This window comes from Rhipicephalus microplus, chromosome 4 (genome assembly GCF_043290135.1).
Source record: "Rhipicephalus microplus isolate Deutch F79 chromosome 4, USDA_Rmic, whole genome shotgun sequence".
Taxonomy (NCBI): domain Eukaryota; kingdom Metazoa; phylum Arthropoda; class Arachnida; order Ixodida; family Ixodidae; genus Rhipicephalus; species Rhipicephalus microplus.
Genome location: NC_134703.1, coordinates 154,231,971 through 154,244,144, shown reverse-complemented (window position 1 = coordinate 154,244,144; position 12,174 = coordinate 154,231,971).

Genomic DNA, 12,174 nt, shown 5'->3' with positions numbered 1-12,174 from the left:
AGCGGCAAAGTGTTCCTGTCACAAGTTGTAAATGAAGTACTGCGCGCATCTGGAACTATTCACAAGACAGCTTCAAGCTACCACCCTCAGACAAATGGTCTCACAGAAAGATTTCACCGAACCCTTGCAGACATGATAGCCGTTTACGTCCAACCTGACCACAAAAACTGGGACACTCTTTTACCATTCCTGACATTCGCTTACAACACCGCCGTTCAGCGAACAACTTGCTACTCACCGTTTTACCTCGTGTACGGACGCACCCCGACTACCTTTCTCGACGTCTCCTTCTTTAGCAGCCATGGGAATTCATGTCAGTCTTCTAGCGAAGAACACATTTCCCGCCTGGCCCAGTCTCGCCATCAGGCTCGCATCAATACTGAAGCGAGACAGCACGAGCGGAAGATCATCTATGACGAATCCCACCGCGTTGTGTCTTTCCAACCTGGTGACGAGGTTATGCTTTTGACACCTATTCGCACTCCTGGTCTCTGTGACAAATTCCAACCACGCTTCATCGGGCCATACATTGTTTTAGAACAGACTTCGCCGGTTAATTATCGTGTGACACCACTCGTCGCCCCAACAGACCGCCGCTACCGCAGCACAGAGATTGTTCACGTTTGTCGCATGAAACCTTTCACGCGACGTTCCCCATCACCTTGACTTACAGCGGCCAGGGTGTCCGCTTTCAAGTGGGGGGGAATTAGTGTGGGCATTTGTAACTTACATCGTCCTCATCCCTGCATAATCACAATCAACATCATCCGCTTGTCTCTTTGCCCTCATTGCCACTCTGAGTCATCATCATCGTCATCGTCTGTGTGCTGGCTCTGCCCGTTCGTTTTGCGAGGTCTTTCCTCAAATAAACGCTGTCGCAGCCAAGACTACCAAGACTTCATAATATATATACATATATATATATATATATATATATATGGGAAAGAAGTGTATACCTAAAGGCTCGTTTTTCCGTGTTTTAACACAATATTAATGAGATTTAACAGACTGTCACGATCTACGGACAGCACATCTTCATGTGTAAAAGCAATTGAGAACAAAAAAGCTTGAATTTATTACGAAAACCCTGCTCGGTCAAAACCCTTGCCCGGTCGAAAGAGCATCGAACGCGTTATTCGAAGGTCGTAGGTTCGTTTCCTGCTCACGGCTGGTTATTTTTCATCCACTTTTCTTTCTTCTTTCTTCTTATTTACATTCCATTGGTTCTAATAACTTCCCCTGTACTTTCCTTGGCATTACTTTCTGTTAGACCACATATATATATATATATATATGGAGGACGCTGCGACCCACGCCGTAAAATTTGTATTTGCTATCTATTCAGTTTGACATCCCTTCGGGGGGTGGGGGCGGGGGGTGTGGGGTTATCAGCAGGGGGCACTGCAGCCCGCTTCAGGTTACAGTGTTCCCTCTCTATTTCTCTATGCACCTATAGAGATTTACATCGCTCCCTAAATGACCAAGGGCCGCCCCCGCCCCCTTTCCCCCGTGGTGGGCACGCCTATGCATAGGCACCATCAATCATTGCAATAAAATTTTGTGTGTAAATGTGTGCGTCAACAATAGTATATTTCGAATTCAAGAACATGAGTGTTTTAGGTGATTATTACCGCTGTTATTCATTTGTTAAAAATGCGCTGTACCTGCAAACGTTTCAAACTTTGCGCGGTAAATTTATACGTTAATTTTGTTTGTTCGTAAAGATAAAACTATTTTGTCCCCTTCGTTTTTATGTTATATATATATATATATATATATATATATATATATATATATATATATATATATATATATATATATATATATATATATATATATATATATATATATATATATTCGTTTACTGTTTATACTTAAATGCACCCCTAAAGTAGTTTAGTGCGCCAATGTACGTCTGCGGAGCTGTAACCACGATACTTGTTTGGTGTGCGCCGACTGGTCGGCGCGCCGCTGCCGCCGACGTTTTTCATCGGCGCAATCGACGCGCCATTTATGCGCCAGTACTGACTTTTCGCAGATTTGTCTTCTTTTTCATCTTGATTTATAGCTTCGTTTCACATTTTATGTAGCCAGTAAAAACCAGGCTTCTTAGTTATCTTCATCCAGCTCCAGAGACCGAGAGTACCACTATGAACAGCGGAACGAGTTCGGCGGCCGCTGCATGAAATGACATATTGGACAAATTGACAAAAGATAAATGTAACAGTTACAGTAAATCATAGACATTGCACTCTTAGGCTTAAAAGCAATGTTTGCTGTTTTTTGTGTCGTAACCAGCTATGATTATGGTGATACGACGTTGAATGTATTGGCCCAGCGTTTTGATGCGTGCGAGTTCGCCATAGCACAATTCGAATATTCATACAGATGAAAACGGCATCATTATCAGTCCAAGATGGCAGCCTATAACTGTGCCCGAAACAGGGCGTATATAAAGAAGAAATGAAGTGGTAGCATTGCAGCACAAATGCAGCGCGTTATATGAAGGGAGGAGGAGGAATAAATGAGGAAAGACAGGGAGGTTAGGCGTTAGATGAAGAACTACACAAAACCCCGAAGGATGAAATCGAAAGGAAGAAGTTTAATGAAGATTAAAAGCGTCGAGGCATAATACATGCTCGAACCTACTCGGGGTATATCAGCACCTGTCCGCGGTGTTAAAGTTGATAATTTTCGAGGATGACCACTTATATGCAGCGTCTGAACATGCTGCAGAAAATATTCACCATCTGTTTTATTCTTTCACTTATCTGTTTGTACCGGCCTTTTAAGACATTGGATACCCGGGATGAAGATGCCAAGGCAGTGTAATATGGCAAGAGAGAGAAAGGAAGGCTGGGGGATTAACCATATCTTGGCATCCGGTTTGCTGCCTAGCACTGGGGGGTGAGAAATAAGGGCAAGAAAGGGCGTGTAGAGAGACAGAAAAGAAAACGCATGTGCACTCAGGAGTAAGATGGCAAAGTTAACAGAGGATTTATTACATTCTGTACAGACAGGGCGAGAGGTTTCTTGCGAATGAGCTCGGTGACTCACTATAAATTGTACTTTTTTATTTAATCAGGGAATGGGTCCAGAATGCGCTGTTGAATCACAAGACACACACACCATTTTTGACGGTGCCGCTCACACTCGCTCAAGTCAAAGTCTTTGATTGGGGCGTGGCCACTACACTGCACCTGTGACACCAAGAAACCATTGTGGTCGTCTCGTCGAACGTCTTATGGTGTCGGAATGCCACCTCACTTCCCGGCTAAGATGGACAGTACACGGCGGACAGCAGGCTGGCAGCCCTTCGGTGACTTGTTTGATGAACAAATAACGCGGCCCTACCCTGTCGGCCCAGGCGCCGCGCGTAACAACGGCTATCCAGTGGTGAGAAGAGGCGTACTAAGCTTGTCTGAGACCACCAGTTTTATAAAGAACAAAACAAAATTTTTAAAAAACTTGCCAGTAGACAATTTACAAAAGACGGCTGGATTCATCAAAAATGCAGAGACCGACATTTGAGCGACATGTCATATATGACATAGTTCCGCAAACTGGTTTTCATCACGTAACTTGAACGGACCTACTGGCACTGGGAGAAGTTAAGAATGATTGTCGCTGACAGATGTACTTCTGTTGCGAAGGTAATGCTCAGAGTCAACCAAATAAAACTTAACATTATATTCAAGTCTTGATAAAAAATAAGTGAAGTTAGAAAGCTCCTCAGGTGGCCAAATAATAAATTACTTCACCATACTTTATGAAGAAGTAATTTGCAAATAAATAATGCAACCGCTGTTTAAATGACATTCAATGACGTGACCGCAATCAACGGTGTGTCATCGCTATAAAACAGAAAAGTTATATGTGGACACGATCGGGCGATTGCGGCGGAGAACGAATATGTCACGTAATAAAAGCGATGTAATGTCGCACATTTTCATCTTTACAACTCCGTGCCCTTTTGCTTGCTCGTGATGTGTTCGAAGGAGCTAGCCAAGTCTCAGGTAGAAGTCAAGCAGAGTAGCCGGGGCTGATAAGAGCAACGTTTATGTTCACTATTTACACACTAAAGATAGCATCATGGAAGCTTGATGATAGCTTCTGAGAGCTGGCTCAGAGCGTCTCGATGCTCGCGTTTTAAGCCGTGGTCTTCTTAAAATTCTCTGCTGGAGAAAACAATAGACAGTTTGCAATAATCTGCAAGGCAGCTTTTCTGTAAGGTTAGTTTTCCAACCATAAACTCTTGTTCACAGACTGCTTTTCTCGCTCATTTTGTTTTTGCCATTCACCTTTTTGAGATCTTGTTGTGCTCGCGTGCCTTTGCTGGAATTTGGAGAGGCGACATTTTGTTGTGCTTGCGTGCATTCGCTGGAATTCGAAGAGGTAAAGACACAATGAGGAAGAAAAGCACTCTGTGAACGATAGCTTTTGGCTAGAAAATAAACCTTACAGGAAAGCTGCCTTGCAGATCACTGTAAATGGACAGACTGCATGTCGATTCAGTCCAGGGCAGTCCAAAGAAATTGTCGTCTTCATCTCCGTCCCCCAAATGGGGGGGGGGGGGTAGTGGTTAGAAGAACGCGCCTAATTTCTGCAGCCCAGCAGGGAGCATGGCGCAGCGAATAAAGATAAAAAAAACGAGAAGGAGAAAGAGAGAGAAAGTCAAACACTGCCTTCTTTTCTACCCAGGAAATAGAAAGGATGCATGTTCAGTTCATCACACGGCGAGAGAGAAACACAACGTAGGTCATAAAGCAATAATACGCACAACACAGCACAGTGCAATAACGTTGCATCGCACGTGCAGAAGGGCCTGCAGCACTAGGGAGGCTAGGGCCTGGGGGAGTGGAAGACTTGAAAGCACCACAGAGTGTGGGAAACATACCTGACGACGGATCCCAACCACTCGGCTAATTATTCAGCGCGTCTCGTGGCACGTCGAACAAATCAAGCTGCCTCGATTTCCGACAGCTCTTCCTAGGCCGTCAGTCAGTCAGGCGTGTCCAAAGAGTTTTTGACGAGGGGAGCCAACAGCCCTAAACAATTCGAAGTATGACTTTCGTGTTGTCGCCTCTTTTGGCGCACCTCGAAAGCGTTGACCCGGAACCAATCAGGGTAGGTGAGGTGACTTTCTGAGAACCTTACCTGCTTTCCAAACCAGTTACTGCATGCAAGCTTCCCCTGAATGGATGAATGTGTGGTTGAAGAAAAAGAAAAAGAGACTATCTTTCCTTGCGAGACCACGGCTCAGTCCCTTGAAGGGAAAGGGGAGAGTGGAGAAAATAGTTTAGAAGTAGGTAGGAGGTAAGAATAGCAGACTGGGCTTGTTGGTTTAACATATTTGCAGCTTAAGGCGCGAAAACGACACGGACGAAGAGAGACAGTACACACACACGGAGCGCCACTTCCAACAAAGATTTACTTCGAAAGAGCACAGAACATATATAGACACCGCGCGCGCCGTCACCGTGCCTTAATGCGCAGCCGCATTTAAGTAGCGTAACTCCTTTGGCGATAAAGAAATGGAGGCTACGCTGACGCACAGATCACCTAATTCGATTATTCTCTTGGCCTCAATGATTAGTCTTACTGATTTATCAGGGCTTCGGGCGACTACCGCGCAGGCGCTAAAGTTAGGAACGCAATGACAATCCCGGCAGTGAATTGCGAGGTGGCCCTCTCTGCCATTTCTGACGTTGTTATTATGCTGTCTTAGCCTATCATTCAGGCATTGCTCGGTATGGCCTACGTACCATCTACCACACGAACAGGGGAACTCGTAGACCACACCCTTCTGACAAATTACATACTTGTTTTGGTGGTTCACATTGCAGGCCGGAGCTTTCCTGAGAAAGGGGTTAGTCAACTTGCAGAGCCTGGAAAGTTTTAACGGCGCAGAGAAGACCACCTTTACATCAACCTGTTCGGCAATCTTTTTCAGATTATGGGATACGCGGTGTATATAAGGAATCACAGCAAGCTTAACATTATCCTGGGGTGACCCTTCGCTTGTGTGGCAGTTCCGCGACTTCTTCAAAATCTTCTCCGCCACTGACACCAAAGTGTGCTGTGGATAGCCCGCCTGCTCAAGACGGTCAACCTGCTTGAGGAAACTGTCTGCTGCTCTGTGTGGGCAGGATTTCTTGAAAGCATTCAGCAGGCACATGTTGGCGATGCTACGTTTGACAAGCTTAGAATGGGACGAGCTAAAAGGTAGTAATGGTTTGTTAGCACGAGGCTCATACTGCCAACATGTATGATCAGTTGTTACAAACAATCTAAGATCTAAAAACCTTATAGTCGAATCGACCGAAAGTTCGTGTGTCACTATTAAGGGCGATAAAACAAGCCTAAAAATTGTTAAGGTGTTAGTAACGACTTGGTCGGTGTCCATGAACTTTTTGTCTATGAGAACTAAAAAATCATCTACAAATCTAAAAACCCTGATGACACCGCTACCTTCGAGAAGGCTAGAAATGGTCCTGCCTGCGCGAGCTGGCAGGACCATTTTGTTGGCAGGACCATTCTTGTTAACGTCTTGTTTGGCGCTCACAACTATCCCAATCGCCACAATTATTCAAGAAAAAACTGAAGTGGCATCTGATGGCACAAGCAGTTCAACGCAATAGAAAGACAGAACGGGTGCTCGATTGCTCGCGAATCGTGCTGCTTCCTCGTCTTTGAAGCCACATTAATAATGAAACCGGAGCTTAGCACTCATACTCTGTTGATTAGGTACATAATCATAGATCAAGCTCAGTGTGGATTCCGACGTCACGTAATAAATGTGACCTGTAGTGCCACATGCATCACAACATGCTGCAGAACCCAATTCCATGCCTTCGTACCGTCATGCTCGTTTAATACGAACGTTTGTAGATTGGACTACAGAAACAACATTAAAGACCGAGAAATATTTGATTCTTCCGTTCATTAGTAACGCACTTCGTTATGCATTCTTCTGTTCTCTGGGAGCTGGTCACGTGAGTTTTGTAGCATGAATTAACATAAATTGCTGTTTCTATTTTACCACAGTCACCGAACGGTGTACTCTATGAACACATTACCTGCATTAAACTTCGTGTCAGCACAATGTATACAATGCTCAATTATCGCCCCCCCCCCCAAAAAAAACTACGTGTTTTGTGCCAAGAATTTCCTAATGCTTCGTTAGATATTCAGCCGTTTAAATTAAAAATAGCACCACCGTGAACGGGATTGACTGCGTGACCGAATTTCAGTGCAAAAAGCGCTTGAATAACTGCACCTTGCAGGTATGCAATATACATTGCATGAGGTTTTAGATGTGTGGTGACTTCACTAGTTCAAGTTACATTGTTTTTGTAGAATTAGCTTTTTAGTCACGTTTACTATGCTTTTTAATGTTAATATTTCACCTCATCAGTTATTTAGTGATGGTCATTTCATTTCCACATCCTTAAATGAGAGTTATGAATAGTTAATATCCAAGCACTTTTAAAGATATATGACTGGTTTTTATCCAAGGACCAACCCTAGAACGAGTTCCGGGAAGGGGGGAGATAGTAACAGTCTTATAATTCGAAAAATAAAATTTTCGGCTTTACAAGCCGGAACGTCAATACGACAACAAAGCACGCCATCCTGGGAGGTTTTAAATATTCGGAACAATAGGTCGGCAAAATAAATGGAGCCTACATAGACTCCCTCAGTAAATGTGCTTTTATCTTAGGACTCGATATAGGGCCCATCCTATAGCCAGAATTTCGGTCACATATAAAAATATTTTTCTCTGCAAAACATTTTCGCAATAGACTGCTTTCAATAGAGTAAATCAGCGCGACATTTTTCGAATACACCTGAGATAGTGGAATGATCGATCAAACTTTACGTGAATACTTATCACTTTTCGTCTCCACTGTCTCTTTCCAAGTTCGTGTTCTTCCTTTCTTGACATTCAACTTCACAGTAATTTAACAAATCCGCATCATATTGGTTCTATAGAAGAAAATAGCTTGTGGTATACGCATCTCAAATCAAACTTGGGCGTGCACTTACGCCCCATCTCACTGTTTTGTATCGATCATTTCAGCGTTCTCATTTCACTTACGGCATTGTCACGTGGTTGCGACGGCAAAGAATATGGTACGTGGGTTGCTCAAGACGACACTTTTTATTGAGTGAACATGTGCATAGGAAAGTGCAAAGTACTAGAAATTCGTGCTTTACACAGATAGCGGTAATTAGAGCATTGGTCGTCGATAAATTGATCTGCGCGAAAGTACGTCGTCATTTATACACGTAGCATCCATATCGTGGGTGTCTCAAGCTTATCAGAAGATTCTAAAATAATCTAGAGTGTTCGCGGACAGCCAAGCGTTCTTTGCGCAAGGCAACTGATTAATATGTGGTGTTTATTGCTTCAAAACTACCACATGATTATGAGAGATGCCGTAGTGGAGGACTCCAGAAATTTTGACAACCTGGGGTTCTTTAACATGCACCCAAATCGCAGCACATGGGCTTACAGCATTTTCGCCTCTATCGAAAATAAAGCAGCCGCAGGTGGGACTTGATCTCGCGACGTGCGGGTCAGTAGCCGAGTACCTAAGCTACTGAACCACTATGGCAGTTCCTTTGCGCAAGACTGTGGCATAAAAATACAAGCGAGCGTGGCAGTATAATAATGTTGCGATAAAATTTCAGCAGATGCAACATGTTTCACTGTGGATGCCATTTTCATACAGAACCGTCAGCGAGTGGCCACGCGTTGCAAGGTGGATCGACGTCTTTCGGTATTTTGAGTAGGCTAAATTTCTACCTAAAACATACGGCGTGACGACAGCAGTCACGTTGACTGTAAATATTAACGAAACGAAGTGCACACTTCGGTGGGATGATATGCATATCATTAAAAAGCTGTTGTGTATTTCTCAAAGGTCGAGATCCTCAATGGTCGAGCGACCCTTCCCTATCACGTGCTGGGTGAAAGGAATATATCCATGTAATGTTTACAGCCAGCCTATAGACCGCAACAACTGACGGTGGGGGCCGACATCACTCCTGTAAGTCTATTTAGTGATGTATCTGTTACAGTAAAAAGTAACTAAATACCTCGCTCGTTACTCAAATAAGAAAAAAGGGGAACGTTTCACGGCTCCACGTTATATAGATACATAAAAAAGGTAACGTATTACCGTTACCGTAACCGAAAAAAACAGAACGAATGTTACCTCTGCCGTAGCTCCGGAGTCATCAGTTTTAATCAATGTGTCTTTGCTGCAGAAACCCACAATGATAATTCTAAATCTCAAATTTATGTTTCACACATACTAACCCAAGCAAGGATTAGACTCAACATGTTCAATTAACGAGAATTATTCGTACCAATGTACTGAACCTTAGCAATGTCATATAGAAGCTTAATGATGTCTGCACACGTGATGGCTTCTGGCTCTGCAGTGACACAGGATGAAACCATTTTTTTATTGGAGCATTATACGCAAAGTGAGGTCCAATAATCCACGGTATTCATGAAAAAACTATGACTGAACTCTCATGAAATTTACAAATATCGGCCTTTTCTTGATCCTTCAGCACCTCCAATAAGGCAAGTCGAAATCGCCACTGTTGGACCTAGCCACCGGAATGGCCCGCCGCGCGCCAGTAGGCAATCACGGAGGCCTACATTGGTGCCTTTTTATTAGAGAGGGGGGGGGGGATCGGGAGGTGTCGTGGGGAAAAGGGGGGACACTTACAAGTTTGTGACACCAGATGTGCCTTGCAGAGACGTAAGTCTAGAAAAATCACGTCTTGCAACACACATCTTGCAATAGCAGCCTTTTTTTAATATGTTGCAGGTTTTATTTTTGTTTATCATCATCATCATCATCATCATCATCAGCCTGACTACGTCCACTGCAGGACAAAGGCCTCTCACATGTTCCGCCAGTTAACCCGGTCCTGTGCTTGCTGCTGCCAATTTATACCCGCAAACTTCTTAATCTCATCTGCCCACCTAACCTTCTGTCTCCCCCTAACCCGCTTCCCTTCTCTGGGAATCCAGTTAGTTACCCTTAATGACCAGCGGTTATCCTGTCTACGCGCTACATGCCCGGCCCATGTTCATTTCCTCTTCTTTATTTCAACTATGATATCCTTGTCCCCCGTTTGTCCCCTAATCCACTCTGCTCTTTTCTTGTCTCTTGAGGTTACACCTACATTTTTCTTTCCATTGCTCGCTGCGTCGTCCTCAATTTAAGCTGAACCCTCTTTGTAAGTCTCCAGGTTTCTGCTCCGTAGCTAAGTACCGGCAAGATACAGCTGTTATATACCTTCCTCTTGAGGGGTAGTGGCAATCTACCTGTCATAATTTGAGAGTGCTTGCTGAATGTGCTCCACCCCATTCTTATTCTTCTAGTTACTTCAACCTCGTGGTTAGGCTCTGCGGTTATTACCTGCCCTAAGTAGACATAATCTTTTACAACTTCAAGTGCACTATTACCTATCTCGAAGCGCTGCTCCTTTCCGAGGTTGTTGTACATTACTTTCGTTTTCTGCAGATTAATTTTAAGACCCACCTTTCTGCTCTCCTTGTCTAACTCCGTGATCATGAGTTGCAATTCGTCCCCTGAGTTACTCAGCAATGCAATGTCATCGGCGAAGCGCAAGCTGCTAAGGTATTCTCCATTAACTCTTATCCCTAATTGTTCCTATTCTAGGCTTCTGAAAACCTCCTGTAAGCACGTGGTAAATAGCATTGGGGAGATTGTGTCCCCCTGCCTTACACCCTTCTTGATTGGTATTCTGTTGCTTTCTTTATGAAGCATTATGGTAGCAGTTGATCCCCTGCAGATTTCTTCCAGAATGTTTATATATACTTCATCTACGCCCTGATTCTGCAGTGTCTGCATGACGGCTGATATTTCTACTGAATCAAACGCCTTCTCGTAATCTATGAAGGCTATGTACAGTGGTTGGTTATACTCTGAGCATTTCTCTATTGCCTGATTGATAGTATGAATGTGGTGAATTGTTGAGTAGCCTGTTCTAAATCCTGCTTGTTCCTTTCGTTGATTGAATTCTAATGTTTTCTTTACTCTGTTAGCAATTACCTTTGTAAATAGCTTGTATACTACAGAGAGCAAGCTGATCGGCCTGTAATTCTTCAAGTCCTTGTCATCTCCTTTCTTATGTATTAAGATGATGTTAGCGTTCTTCCAAGACTCTGGTGCCCTTCCCGTCAGGAGACACCCCGTAAACAGGGTGGCTAGTTTTTCTAACACAATCTGTCCTCCATCTTTCAGCAGGTCGGATGTTACCTGATCCTCACCAGCAGCTTTGCCTCTTTGCATGCTCTCCAAAGCTTTTCTGACTTCTTCTATCATTATTGGTGGGGTGTCACGTGGGTTAATGCCAGTTCTTATAGTATTAAGGTCGTGGTTGTCTCGGCTTCTGTACAGATCTCCGTAAAACTCCTCCGCTATTTTAACTATCCTATCTATATTGGTAGTTATTTTGCCTTCTTTGTCCCTTAGTGCATACATCCGACTTTTGCCTACTCTATAAGAATTTAAATCATGCCTAGAAATCAAATATACAAAAAACAAAGGTTCCCAGCACTCGTAATTGCATTGTTCTATTGTGTCTTTTCCGGAACAAGTCGAGAGTGGCAGTTGCTATTTCGATTTCTCACACATCTGATGGGTATTGAGCACGTGAACACGCTGCAAAAAAGCATTGAAAAATTGAATGTTTTATACATACTTATCAAGCATTCTTATTTGTGACGTTTTTAAGAGAAATTTTAATGGGGCCCACTTGCAAGGGGTGTTCCCCTTCCCTGACCAAACACCAAGGGGTCGGGGAGTCAACGTTCTCTGCAGGCGTGGTCAACGGACGCCCAGCTCGTGACTAGTATGAGCTGTGTATCTGAGCAAATATTGTATTTGCTCTCATCTGCACATATGACCATCGACAGGTTTTTGTCTTGGGGGGATGCAAACCCTTCTTTCAACTTGCATCACGACTGAGGGAGTAGGTCGTGTTGGTGTCGCTAGAGTGGGTAGCAAGTGCTAGTGGAGCTTGAAGGGTTCAAGTGTCCTTTTTGCACCACCCGCCTCGCCCACGCCCATGTCTGCACTTCATTCATTGAACACCGCGCTGAGAACTAGTTGAATAAAG